This window comes from Pteropus medius, unplaced genomic scaffold (genome assembly GCF_902729225.1).
Source record: "Pteropus medius unplaced genomic scaffold, Ma_sr-lr_union100, whole genome shotgun sequence".
NCBI lineage: Eukaryota > Metazoa > Chordata > Mammalia > Chiroptera > Pteropodidae > Pteropus > Pteropus medius.
In genome coordinates, this window is record NW_024340692.1 from 1373321 (window position 1) to 1388230 (window position 14910).

Consider the following 14910-nt stretch of genomic DNA (forward strand, 5'->3'; position numbering starts at 1 on the left):
GAGACTGTGTGCAACAGCAAATTTTCTAAACAAAAGCACTTTCACTAAGTGATTGATGGACAGACTGGAAAACCATAAATAATTTTTTTTAACTGATAAATATCTAAGTCTGAAAGAAGGTCACGGAATTTGTTAAAGGCTTAATTCCATTAAGAGAGCATGTCCAACCTGTCACCCTAATCTAAAGGACAACCCTTTTGTGGGAGAGGGGTCCTGGCATAGATGTTCCTGGTATAACCCAGTTCCATCAATTAATAACATTAACAACCATCAGCATCATAAAAGTCTCCATCCAGGTGAACCCAAGCCCCTCAAGTTGATGACTTAACCTATTTTTTTTCTTTTTGGCAGAAAAGAACTGCATCTGGGCACTCTTCACTATTTACCCCTGACACAGTTGAGAGTCACCATTATGTGACCTTTTATCTGTTTTCATCAAAAGTATCTTTAGATTTTTATTTCTGCATCATTTTACCTAACCTTCTTAATAATTTTTACAGTTTATCTCCACTAAGCCTTTTTAAATGCTAAAAGTATAAGGTCTGAACATGGCTGAATTACAGCCTCGAACTTAAAGCTTTGCTCTCTTTTTATGTACCCCTCGGCTATCCTTACCTTTTAGGGACTCACACTTTATTGCTAATTCACCTTAATCTTGTGTTTCCTATGACTCCTGTATCTGTCTTCCAAGACATTCGAGCAAAGTGCATTTCTCACTTGGCCCCAGAGCATTGAATAGGCGTCTTATCTACTATGAGCCACTCTCCACTTGGCCTTATGTAGTTCCAGTCTGTTTGTTTCTAACCCCACGTCCAGCCTCCAAGTCCCATTTGAACCCAGTTCTTACTCCCCTTCAAGGTTCTCACCAAGAACCTCCCAGTTTACTTGCACCTGGCCAATTTAATGGGCATTTCTCCATCTCTTCATTATTGCTTATATTAAAAAATGCTAGACTCCTACCCCCAACAACTCATGTTTTGTGTAATCGGCACTTCTTGGAGAGAAATCCCTCCTAATTGCTACTAAAATGTGAACAGAATTCACAACCACAAAAGAGCAGAGTTGCAGAAATACCCTAAGTGCACTGACAGGCATTTATTCTCCGGTGAGAAGTATGAATCCTAGGTGCAGCAATTATCGTGAAGCTGGTGAGGTCAAGCTCATGAGCTTCATTTTAAGGTCATAATCCCACACTCACAAAGAACTCAGAATATAAGAGGCATCACTGGAGATCATTCAGAAACTCTGGACCTGCCCTTACCTGCATTGATTTACCAAAAGGAATTTATATTTTCACTTTAAATAGGAAACAGGAAATGGTTGGACCTCCTCTTATCACCGAGTGTTGCCTTTACTTCCTTGGCGTAGTAGGTTGGATAGGAATTGTAAGGTTGTTGATTGGGGTCCTGGCCCAGGAAAATGGGCCGCATTTCACCAAAAGGGAGGGAATTTGCTCCTGCATTCTCATATACTGAGTTGCATATTCCTTTATAATGGATCCATAAGTAACTAAGACTTTGGGACTGAGAGTTTTCTAAAACACTCAACTAGCCAAAAGAGAATATTTTTAAAATCATGTCTCACACAGAAAAAGAATGAAGTCTGAATCCCTGAATAAAATTATTTTAAGGATGAAATTACATGCATGAATTAAGGATACATAATTCCTTGCCATATAATTAAATGAGTCTTTAATTCTCATCAGAATAAAACTGAAGGACAATGGATGCCTTTTGGGCTTTTTAATTTTTTAATATTGCACTTTATAGTACTTCATAAGAGACAGTTGTCTTAATTAAAGCCATAGAATACCAATAATACATATATTCAGGGCTTCTGAATATAGTCAGTTGATAAGCAGTCCACGAGTCATTCCTGTTTTGTATTGTTTGTTGTAAATTGGAGTTTATCTGTTCTATTTTTTACTGCATACAATTATTATCCTAGACAATCTTAATCTACTCATAAATTTTAGATGTGTACTTTAAAAAAACTCTGAAAATCAAAGAAATTGTTCATTTCACAAAAGTATTCTTCATTTTCAAAATCGCTTGTTACACAGATCCTTTAAATAGCAAGTTCGGATACTATATTGAAAATAATTCCTTTTTTAAAATCACAGATTTACTACTTTTTAGGAATCCATTTGTTATGTAAAGTGAGGTTCACCCCCATGGAGAGCGAAATGGATAATTAGCAAATATATACCTGAGAAATTTAAGGTTTGTTTGAGTTTTTACATAAATATAGAATGGGTCTAAGAAGTTCCCTTATAAAAATGGCAAAGAGAGATATACAATTTATCAATAAGTTCTTATGCTTAAATTATAAACCTTCCATGGGAGGACATATAAAACAGCAGACTTCATGATGCATTTGGTTTTTTTTCCCCTTTCTGCTAAAATATATAATTTCTGCCCTACTATGATAGACTTACACACATATATACACAGATGTCCGCACAACTAAAAGCTTTAATGTTTCACTTCATTACAACAGTTTATATATAATTTGAGTGAAAGCTAAAAGAATAACTAAAAGCCACTTAATAGCCTAGAAATAGCCACTACAACTGAGTACCTAAATTACTGATATAGAATAAACATGTATATTAAATTGGACGACCCCAATTTTACACTTAAATGGCCATTTGCCCTAAAGAATGTCTGAACCCAGAGCCAATGATGTTCCTGTTAGGGCTGTTTTGTGGTCTGAAAAGTTTCCCCAAAGGGCAAAGACTCTCCATCCAGAAGAGGAAGCCTCGGTTGGTGAAGTGCCCTGGGAACCCTGCGTACAAGTCCACTTCTATGCCCTGCAGCTAGCCTGGATGCTTCTAGCTCGAGTTTGAAAAAACTCCAGAAGCAACAGCTTCCATCTCCCAGCAATCTGCAATCTCAAAGAGCCATCAAAAATAAGAAAGCAAAAGCTAACTTCCTGGTGTCATGAAGTTGCTGCTAGCACTAAAAGAAAGATAAATTATCCGTTTGTTCTTTGTGTATTATTAAAACAGAGAACATGTCGGCGTCGACCCCAACACAGACATTTGCTTTAGAATACCTAAACTGCTTTTTGGACAGGTGACATTAAAAATATCAGAATGCCATTTTTGTAAAGGATCTTTTTAGGGATAGGTGTCGTCTTATGCTTCCTTTGTTTGCCTACATTTTCAAGAAGCATTTTAGCCCCTATCTGTACCCCTGTGAGAATCCAGATGATGCATTTCCAAATTATTTTTGTCATTTTTTGTGTGTTTTGTTTATTATGAGCAGTTTTCACTGGGTGACAAGATGTATGGAGATTTCGCGTCGGTTTATTCTCTGTGAATGTGTCTGTACATAGACTGAAAGCTATATTTATTTGTACAAAGGCTGTTAGGAGTAACATGTTTCTGTCACATGGACTTCACTCTGATAAAGGGCGTTTCTTCACTGTGTTCACGTTACACTTTCCACACCTTTGTGCTTCTACTACCGGTAATCAAAGAATATCACTTTATGTAACTAAGTCTCTGTGTGAAAAATAATAGTAATAAAGTTGACTCAAAGAAAAATGTTTTGTTTTTGGAATACTCTTTACGTTCAGCTAATCGGGACTCTCAGGACCTCAAGAAACCGACACACAGTCATGGAAGCTTCACTGCGAGTATTCAAAGGAGCAAAAGGACAAGCAGGAGTTCATTGCAACTACCACTTATTGCATGCTTGCTCATGTCATTTGAGCTCTTAAATACGAGGGGACCTTGTGCCCTGGAAAGACTACTCTAACAATTGGATTTTAATTAATTAAATATGTTGAAATTGTAAATTCAAAACCCTAGTGTTCCCTAAGCCCCTAAGTTCATTGTAGAAGTCTTGTTATAACTCTAATACTTTCATGTAAAAAAATAAGAATTCCCAGCCACTTTCTTCTTTGATATACTCAATTAATTGATAAATTTAAAAGATTAAATTCTAAGTAATTAACCCGATTGATAAATGAAGTTCCCCCAGGCACTTTTTAGATTTTATACATTTAATATACCTAATTCTCTCAAATACTACAAAAACCTGACAGACTTACAAACCTAAAAAACAAAATCTTCCCATGCACTTAAGCAATTTCTATTAATCTGTCACATTATAAAATGTAGTAAACCAATTTATCTTAAACATTTAAATACCATTTACAAGTTTAATAAAAGTCTACTACACCTTTAAATTAATATCATGAGTCTAATATAAATTACACATTTCAAATTATAATCAGATTATCTAATGTGCCAGATTTATTTTAAACACCTTAAAAGACAAATACATATAAAATTTTCCAGTGATTATAAAACTCATTCCTAAACCACACCAATGTATTAATACTATGAATTTGATTTACTTCATTCTCTCTGTATTTCTATAATGTCTCTCCAGGCTTTGAAAAAGCCACTCAACTGATAAGCAGAACTACTATATCTGGCAAGATAAAATGATTGAGCCTGAGTAACAATATGATTATTTATCATTTAGAGACTCAACCCTAGAACATGATACGAGACTCCTGCAAACTACCAAGATGATTCTACTAGAGCCAAAATGAAGCATGTAGCACTCAGGTTTTGAGTCAAATCTGTCTCATGTCTAGAAAGGATCTCTTTCTCACCAAGCCCATGCCTTTCAGCTGGAGTTTTTTGCATTCCAATGGGCATCATTGCCATTACTATTTTTATTTTTATTGAAATCTCTTTTAAAGTTTTGTCTCTCCATTTCAGTAGGTGAATTCTGTAGCCCCACCTTGGTGACAGCCGGTTGTTCTATACCACTGGATTGTTTTTAACTAATATCTTCATTGCTTGATCAGAGTCTTCATTCAGGTCATAATTTTCTTGTCTGTTCTGACCACAATTCTAAACATTTTATTAACAGCTATGGGTCTACACTAATGCTAAATGCTTTGCATGTATCCTTTCATTTAATCTTCACAAAACCTCATTGGGTTAGGTACCATTATTAGTCCCCATATTACAGAGAGAAATATGAGGACCAAAGTGGCTAAGTAACATGGCCAAGGTCACACAGTGTCAGAATTTAAGTTGAACCCGAATCCTTCTATTATCTAAATTTGAGGGCACACGGCCAAGTTTAAGAAAAGTTTGAAGTCCACGCTCTTCTTATCTCCCTTCCAAAATGAATCCTACTTCTCAGAGAAAAGGATTTATGAGTTACTTTATATTTAGGGAAAAGGTCCAAGACATTTTGACCCTACATTCAACCCCATGATGATTAATAACTCTGGGGTTTGCCCCTAATGGTATTTTCAATGTTTAAGAATGTCAACATTTTATCAGAATATTAATGCTAAGTTCATCAATGCTGATGTCAGGCAATATTCATTAGGTTGATTAAAATTATTGATTAATTATCTATATAGAACAACATTTTTTCCTTTTTATTAAAATTTTCATGGAGACATTGCTTTCTGTGTAAATATTAAAATAGAAACTCGATTCGTCAACTAAGTTTGGTTTTGGGGATAGCTATTGGGAATCTTCTCTATTATTTCTGCTGAGCCCAGTTTTTACCAGTACAATTTTATAGACCTAAATTTCACCAAAAAAAATTTAAGTTTTTCATCAGTTTTTCATCTATAACTCTATAACAGATTTCACTCTTTGGAGATTACGTTGCTAAAGAAAAAGCCATAGTATACCCTGGAATTGCTGAATTTTTCCAGATGCCTCCATCTTTTTGAGAGGACTGGTTTTTCAGTTTGGCCACAGTGATTTATGGCAGTGAAAAGACCTGATTTTCTACAGCAGAGCAACCACTCTGCTTGGGGTTTTGTTTTGTTTTGTTTTACTATTCACTCCAATCTTTTAGAAGGTCATTTTCTAAGTTTATTTCTGAGTATAGTCTCAGCTCAAAGTTGTATATTATTAAAATTATGAGAACTCTCTATTTAAACAACAACCAAAAAATTCTATTGTGGTATGCATTTGATTGACTTATAAAACATTAAAGGAAAATATTTCACATAAGTAATTTTTATTAAATTTCATCATGATAAAATTTGTAAAACTAAAAATAAATTACAAAAGAAAAAAATTCTTCTCTCAGCTATTTATGTTAACAATTGTATAAATGGCTTGAAAAAAAAACTCCCCACTTGTCACAAACATCAAGATACCAGAGTGCAAAATCATTGACAGTTTCCAAACATACAGAAATCTTGATCTAAAGTGCGCTGTTATCAGTCAACGACCATGCTACCCTGAACAAGCCCAATTCCGTCTGATCTCAGAAGCTAAGCAGGGTCGGCACCTGTTTAGTAGTTGGATAGGAGACCACCTAGGAATACCAGGTACTGTAGGCATAAAAATATAAAATAAAATTAAATAAAATAAAATGGGATTGTAAACTGACACGGTCCTTGCAATCTGTGAGGTCAACCAAGGGTTGCCTCACCTAAAGAAAATAAAAATTAAAAAATAAAATAAAAATAAAGTGTACTGTCATCAGAGTCCAGAATTGCTGGAAAGACTAACTTTGGGTCACCTCTGTGTGCAAATTACTCAACGACTCCACATCAGCAGTTCCTTGTCTATGAGATAATGCTACTATGTTACTAATCCAGCATGGGTTGTTGGAAAGAATAAGTGACTTATAACTCTATAAAGTGCCTGGCTCATAGTAGGCTTTTAGTATATGTTAATTCCCTCCTCCCCACCTTATGCAACTTTAAACAAGTTATTATAACCTCTCAAAGACTGAGAAATTCTCTTAAATGCGTCCTTTATTGAAATATCTGAACACTTTCTGAGCTTAAATATTACAGGAGTCCTAACTGTTTATCTCAGTATTCTAATACTATGCACATGAGGAAACTACACACATCTTCCTGGCATGCCACTCATCTTGGTCCCCTACCTACCCTCATCAAGCAATGTGCCAGGTAACCTGGGCATCTAAAAGCCTAGCCAGTTTAGTAACAACGAATCAGAAAGGACTCCATTTCAGTCTAGGTGTCAGGCTCAGCCAGAACCTAACAAATTCTGGAATGCGCCAAAGCCCCCAGGATTCTCACATCTTTTGGAGGTTTTGGCGATCCATACCTGTGAATAACATACTGAAATACTAAACTTCTGCTTGCTCAATCTTGTCTCTAAGGCCAGCTCACACATTAAACGCATTCTGTATATTTCTACGGAGACAGACCTAAGGCATTGCAAACTCAGAGTTGACAAGCACTGGGTGTATTATGCCACTCTGGCTCCCTCACCCACGGCAGACATCAACCATCAATCGCAGACCCGTATCCCTGTGTTTTTTCACCCTAGCATTCCAAGCAGCCGCCAGTCGGTCCCATTGGGATACAAGAGAGAACCTAAGTGCCACATTCTAGCCTAACCTATAAATGAGGAAAACGAGGACTAAATAGGCAGTGTTACTTTCCTGAGATCACACTACTAAGCAGTAGAACTAGATGTTAGGTCTGGTTTTTGTTCTGTGTATAGTCTTTGCTGCAATTGCCAAAATGCACCTGAGGTGTCTCATGTGTTGCTGTGAGTGTTATGCATATCCAACCATGATGCACAAGGTGGTGGGGTTGAGGGTTTACCACTAGAAAACTGATAAGAAGCCTTCTCATTTAAAAGGCTTGAGTTAGATCGTTAGTTATGTTATAGCCAGAAAGTGAATAATAATAATAGCAGCATCTAATTAGTGAGAATCATGTAGAAAGAAAGATCTTTGCTGCAAAGATTTAATAATAACATATCCAGTAAATAATAGCAATCACCTTGGGGACAAAAAAAAAAAAAGAGTTATGTCCAAATTTGGACACAAGCTGTTGGAAGATATGCATACAGATCTATCTGCTGCCAGAAGCTAATGACCTGTGTCCTTGAAATAGAATCAGGTTAAGGAAGGTTGTAAACATTCTCACTTTCCTGTTTCCTCTCAGGAGTTCTCTCAAATATGTAATCAGTCCCAGTAGCAATTCCTTTGGACTTTAGGGGAAAAGAAATTTAAAAAAAATGTTTTCCACAAGGAAAGTAATGCTATTTGTTCTCAGTGGCCTGATTCAAGGACAGCCTTTAGAAGAGCCTGGGGAGGTGGCAGAAGACTTTGTCCTGATATCCTCAAATTCCCAATCCAGCCCAGACTATTGCCTAGAATTTCATCTCAGTGCCTTATCACTCCAGCTAAGTGATTCTTAACCAAGAGGCTGCACTTGAAGTGCAGACACACCTGGGGGCTTTTTCAAACTACATGTATAAAACCCAGCCCCCGCTCCAAACTCAGGAAGTGTGCTCTCCCAGGTGAGAGCCAGAGAGAACCATCCAGTAACAGAGTGCTCCATAACCGGCAGCAGAGTTGGGTGGAAAAAAATTTCAGAATCCCGTTTAGCCTAAGGTTCTGTTCCCTGTGAAAATTATAACTGGCTCCAGGAGGAGTCCATGTCTTTTAGTTTTCCAAATGACCGGCAAGAATGCCTTGTATTTATTTAATAGTAAGTGTTCAGGACCTGCACTGTGCCAGATACAGACATGAGCACAGGGGGCCCGAGGAGAGTGAGATCAGCCTCTGTTCTCAAAGTCTTCACGGTCTACAGAGGAAGAAAGAGATGTGACAATTACAGGACTCATACTAGAATAAGCAGCCCAGGGGGTGGTTCAGAAGCCAGGCTGCTTGAGTTTGAGTCTCAGCTCTCACAAATTGGGTGACCTAAACCTCTCTGTGCCTCACTTTCCCCATTCATAGCCTCGGGAATGTTGTTTTATGTAGGTTAAATCATTTGATATTGATTTGGAACAACTCTAGAACAGTGCCTAATAGTAAGCAATACATCCCTGTTGAATAAATAAATGCTGCAAATAGGTGCCTCCATGCCACCGGAGACCAGAGCAGGGCCTGGTTAACTCCATCTGGGGGGTTCAGGGACAGCTTCATGGAACAGATGGCCCCTGAGCTGCAGTTGAAGGATGAGAAGTCTCACAAGAGGAAACACTTGTACCAACTGACATGAAAAAAAATGTCACATCTGGAAGGAACAATGTTCAGTGTGGCTGGAAGTGGAGGGACAGAAGCTGAAAAGGTGGACAGTACCAGATTGCAGAGGGCCTTGTCCCACTCCCAAGCAGTCTGGACTCTTTCATGCCACCAGAAGTTCTTCACCGGCATGTGACTTGGTCAGATTAAGGTTTAAGAAAGCTCTCTGCACATACTGAAAAGAAATAATGTCTTAAATTTGTTTCCAAATGATAAGTGGGGGGTATAGAAGAAACTAGACTGGCTATGAGTTGATACTTGTGGATGGGAGATGGATATACAGGCATACCTCATTCTACTGTGCTTCAGGTGTTGTGTTTTTTACAAACTGCAGGCCAAGACACTCTATCGGCAAAAAGATTAAGACTTATTTTATTGTGATACGCACTTCATGGTGGTCTGGAACCAAAACTACAATATCTCTAAGGCATGCCTATACATGGGGGTTCATTATACTATTCTGTTTCCCTGTGATTTAAATTTTCATTATAGACAATTATCTTGAAAAGGTAGCTGGGAGAAAGCTCTTAGGTGCTATTACCCTTTGCTGTTATCAGTCATCTGTGCCTCAGCATGAAAGAAGGAAAGTTTTGATGGGAATGAAGAGGAAGTGGGGATGCCTGAGGCGGGAGGGAGCCAGAAAAGGCAGTCAACAGGGAGGCCGGGCGGCCTGGGCTGCCTTTCCTTCCTGCATGCTTCTACCTTAGGCCTTCCCCTGAGCCCATGTTAGCGTCCTGGATGATGAGGGTTTTTTGTTAAGGGATATGTCCTCTAAGGTCTTGGATCTAAGATGTGTCACATATTGTGTCATAGCCTCAAAGAGAGAGTTCACTTCAGGACCTTGGGTCAGGGACAGGAGTAGGGTTACAGCACAAGGGCCCCAAACTGCATGGACTCCAGACCACTGCAGAGTGACCTCTAGAAGTTCAGAGAGAAGCTCAGCCTCTGTGAGCTCTGTGAGTGGGGGCTGTCAGGGGTCACTGATGATCAGTGCTGCCTGTTTCACAGGAAGAAGATGAATTGAAGGCCTTATGCGAGTGAGAGATACAAGGGGAGAGTGAGCACACATGAGAAAGAAAGTACTAGGGAAAACTCCTCGGAAAAATGGTGACTTCTGAAACATACAGGCCAAGCCACAGGGTGTTTCTCAAAAGAAGAGAAAACATTCTGGTTCCAAGGGAGCATTAACTCCAATGACTCTTAACTCTCCTAATAGAGTTAAAGCCAGAGATTCTGAACTCTTTCCAGGGGGTGAAAGCTGGAAAGATTCTGAACTACTCTAACAGGGGTTAAGTGGGACTCCTTCCCGCATCCTCCTCTTTCTGCAGGGGAATGGGAGAATGGTTCTTGACCTGCCAAAAGAACCATCTTGCCTTCTCTGAGCTTTATCTGACCTTCTTCCCTTGAGTTCTTTATTCCCCTTTGCCTGTTGGAGTGGGGGTGCAAGGGGAATTATAATCTTCCTGTCAGCTGCTTTGACAACCACCATAGTTTAGCAGGAACTAATCTAATGACAAGAGACTGACTCAGATTCTTTCTGGGAAGAAGCATCTGAGAGACAAGAAAGTAAGAGAAGAAATGTGGGCTCAAAGCCCACAGGGAGGGCAACAGGCACAGGCTTCCCAGCCAGCTGCCTCCTACGAAAGTCACTGAGCACAGCCAGATGCCCAGGCTGTAGGGAGAGGGGCATTGCCTCCATGCACCCCCAAAAGAGCAAGTGGGGCTCCAGCCAACACTGCTGCTCGCCAGGCCTCCTCCCTGGCCATTAGGTGCCAGGACAGCTGGGGCACTTTGAAAATATCTCTTCTAGGGGTGACTGCCAAAAAGAAGGGCAAGGTGAGAAGAGGGATGGAGGCAAGAGAGGCCGGACTGACTACCACCTCGCACATTTAAAATGCAACCAGGAAGTTCTTGGTGCTGCTGTCCTCTACAGGCAAAATGATAGACTAGGAAGATGGCCCCAACAAAAAGTGCCCTGAAGATGGGCTATTTCGGTTTCCTATGGGTGGCCTGGAAGTAACAAAAGAGAGACACAGACACAGGGGAAGCCCCAGGGCCCAGGGGCAGAGGCGAAGCTGCCTTACAGCCTATGAGATCTCAACGGTTCTCGCCTAAAAGGAAGCAGTACTGACCACCCCTCAGGGGATCTGAAAACATGTACAAATGGTTTGGGGTTGTCACATGACTCTGGAGCACCACCTGGCATTTAATGAGCGAGGCCCAGTGATGCCAAATATCTTCCAAAGTCGGGGAAGTCCTGCACAGAAAAGAATCATTCCGCTTAAAATGCCCCACGCTATCCCTATGAAAACACTGATAAGATCTTGCCTTTGCTGGAGTACCAGGGGGCCACTGTTTCTGAAATATATGGACTCCTGGATTCCTACATGTATGTCCAAGGACCTCCACAGAACCCAGGTTGAGAAACAACTACATCAAAAATTAAATGTTGCCAGTTCTGGAAATCCACTGGCGATAATGCGATTGTAAATACAAATGCAAAAAGCAGGCACTAAAATCACATATTGCAGTTAGTTTTGAGATGGTCATCCATGATCCAGATAGGTACTTACCGATCTCTTAATTTTGTGAATGAGATCACAACTGTTACTATGTTATAAAGAACACTCACACTCTTAAGAATGTGCCTCTGGACCTTCTCAGTATAGCCCAAGGATACAGAAGATCTGATCTTTGCCAATAAAGGTGTTCCAGCTCTACAGTTCAAGTGCAGCTGCAGATGAGCAGCTCAGGAAGGAAGCCCTGGGGCACTCAAATGCATGTTTACAGAAACTCCAGAGAGGGGCCCAGGAATCTGTGTTTTGACAAGGCTTCCAGGTGATTCTGATGCTCATTAAATTCGAGAACCACTGAGCTATGTAAGCATATTCATTTGAAACTTAGGCTTCTTATTAAGTGACAAATGTTACTGACTGTGACACACCTATTCATTGCAGGCAATGACTGAAAGCATAGAGGAGTGAGATATAAGGCAGTATGTGCAGAAGAAACGAAACGTTCCCCTTCCCTAGAATTCCCTCTGTCTGCCTGGGCAGGCATCACAGACAGAATCTCAGGACCTCACAAATTCCTCTAGTCGACCACTGAGGGAAGGGTGATGATTCTCTCTGCTCCTGGCCAGACCTCAAATTTAGACCCAGCTCCCACTAATGCAGCTGATCTAAAGGTAAAGAGAAATAGGTTGTTTTGGCAGGAGGAGCAGGAGAAAAGAAGCTAACGCTGGTTGAGCATTTATGCCAGGCACTCTCAGAAGGACCATCTCTTTTAATTCTCAAAAGTAACACTGTCATGCAGGGAATATCACCCCATTAACAGATGCTGAAACTGAGCCCTGCAGGAAGTCAAAAGACATGCCTAAAGCCATTCAGCTACTTAGGAGAAATGAGATATAAAATCCAGGCCCATAAAACTCAGCAAACCATCTTCTTCTAATTCTACTGAGCCATGTCAATATAGTCTAAAACTTTCTGCGATGCTGTAAGTGTCCTTTATCAGTAGCCACTAGCCCCATGTGGCTATTGAGCACTTGAAATGTGGATGGTGCAACTGAGGAAGTTTAAATCTTTGTTTCGTTAATTTAAATTTAAAAAGCCACATGTGGTTACCAGCTGATCTGTTGCATGGCAGAAGATCATACAGTTTTGTCTAAAAATGCTGTAACAGTGGAAATCTTCACCCAAAAGAATCCTCGGGCGGAAAAACACACAAAAGAGTTGGTACAACTAGCAATTAATCATATTACTTGTTAATCTTTTCTTAATGGAAATGGTGACAGATTCTTAACAGCGTCTGAGTTTAGGAAGTACAATTAATCCACAGACTGTTATTCAGATTTAAAGAGGCCTGTCTTTTCCAAGTGTTGGCAGGCAGCAGAAGCCAGAGATGGCAGTTGTGAGGTCCCCTGTGCCCCCCACTAATGGACTGAGTGAGGACAGTAAAGGCAAATGGGACCATTTCCGCAACTAATATTTTCTTTGCTTGATGTTAGAGATCCACTGTCTTGTTTCCTCTAACAACATTCTTCTAAATGCTAAGAGGACATAGTCAAATGGTCATGCCATGGAGTTTGCCACACAGCTATGACATTAGCAGGGATTACAGTGATAGAGCCATTACTCTGGGCAAAGCCGTCTTCCCAGATGACGGTTTAGGGTAGCCAGCCTTATGCAGAGAAGAGGTTAGAGGGCATGTACCTGGTTAGCAGAGTTAGCCATTCACTTAGATGGAAATCCCAGTCCAAGAGGCTGTTTAATAGATTCCAGAACAGGTGAAAGACCCCCAAAGAAAGGACCAATTGAATAAGATTTTGTCTTCTTTTATGAGCAAATAAGATCTACTATGCAATTCTACTCCAGAGTTTACTTCCCTCTTTGAACTGTCTAAAATTCTGGGCTCTTTTAAATAGAATAAGCAAATCAACAACAGCTGAGGTGGAGAAAAGCCTTATCAACGTACTCTGCAAAACCAGGGCTTCAGTCAAAACTCTGAGCCAGCAAGAAGGTGGTGGAGAAGTAGATGATGGAAATGGAAATGGAGGCGCTGAGACAAGGCCCAAAGCAACCAGGAGAGTTGGAAGAAATTCTGAAATTTGGATATTAGGGCCCATGCAGTGTACAGCAACAAAAAAGGTGAAAAATTAATAGCAGAGGGAGGAAAAACAATAAAAGGCTGCACCAAACAAGAAAAGGGTTTTCTTTCCAGAGCAATATGGGTCAAAAAGCCAGTCCACGCTCAGCCTGGTGTCGTTCATGCACTGAGCTACCTTTGAAGACAGGGCCTGTCATATGCTTGATGGACATCCACCAAGGAATCCAGTACATTTCTGGGCACACAGTAGACCCTTAAAATATTAATAAATTTGAAGATATTGTGCTATATGGTGAGTTTTCTAAGCCGTGGCATCTCAAACTCTCATGTGCACATTACTCACCTGTATGATTTGTGAACGTTAAAGCTTGAATTGCTATTTCAGTAGGTCCAGAGTGAGGCCTGAGATTCTGCATTTCTAACCAGTTTCCAAGGAGGCCAACGCGCAAGTCCCTGGACCACACCTTGAGTAACAAGCCTTTATTTTCTCTATTGGCCACAAGCTAGTATAGCCAGTTGAGAATCACACCAGGAAAGACAGGGACATCAGCTCAGTCTCCATCAGTGTGGTCACTCTGTTCTCTGGCTACAAAGTGAACCTGCAGCTCCAGCTGGTTATCTTGGGTCTTTCTTACACACACACTACATGCACACACACACACACACATGCACAGGACCAGAGGAGACACGATAGGAAGAGCCCCACATGCCCGTCTGGAGGCCAGCATGTTACAGCTGGACTGCTGCCGGAGAACCCAGCCTTGAGTGACAACCAAGCTCATCAGAAGCCCCGATTCTGTGCTCTCTCTGTCCTCAACGTCTTATAAGCCCTACTCTCTGAATGTCATTTTTAGAATTGCTTTTGAACAAAATCACTCAGAAGCAAGACTTCAAACAAGTCTCTCTCACGCTGACTGAGTGATCCAAAGTGGCTGCCTACAGAGCCATTTTTAAAGGACTCTGAAGCCAGGTTTTGGCTCCACTGAACTAACTCATTAATGGATTAATGAGAGAGTGAGTTGGAGAAAGTGGCAGCATAGCCAATGTGGGGCCAACTCTCAGCAGGTGTGAAGATCTGGCAGGGAGGCCTGTCCTGGCGCCTCTTAGAACCCGGAATCAAAGGAGGCCAATGGGCAGTGGCAGGTGACCCCACGCACAGCTCAGAGCACGCTTAGCATGAAGTCCTCTAAGGAAGTCACCTGCGTGCTGCTGCATCCTGCACACTGGCCTGGGCTAAAGAGTCCACTCCGGGTCCCCTGACTCCAGCCCAGCGCACTTCTGT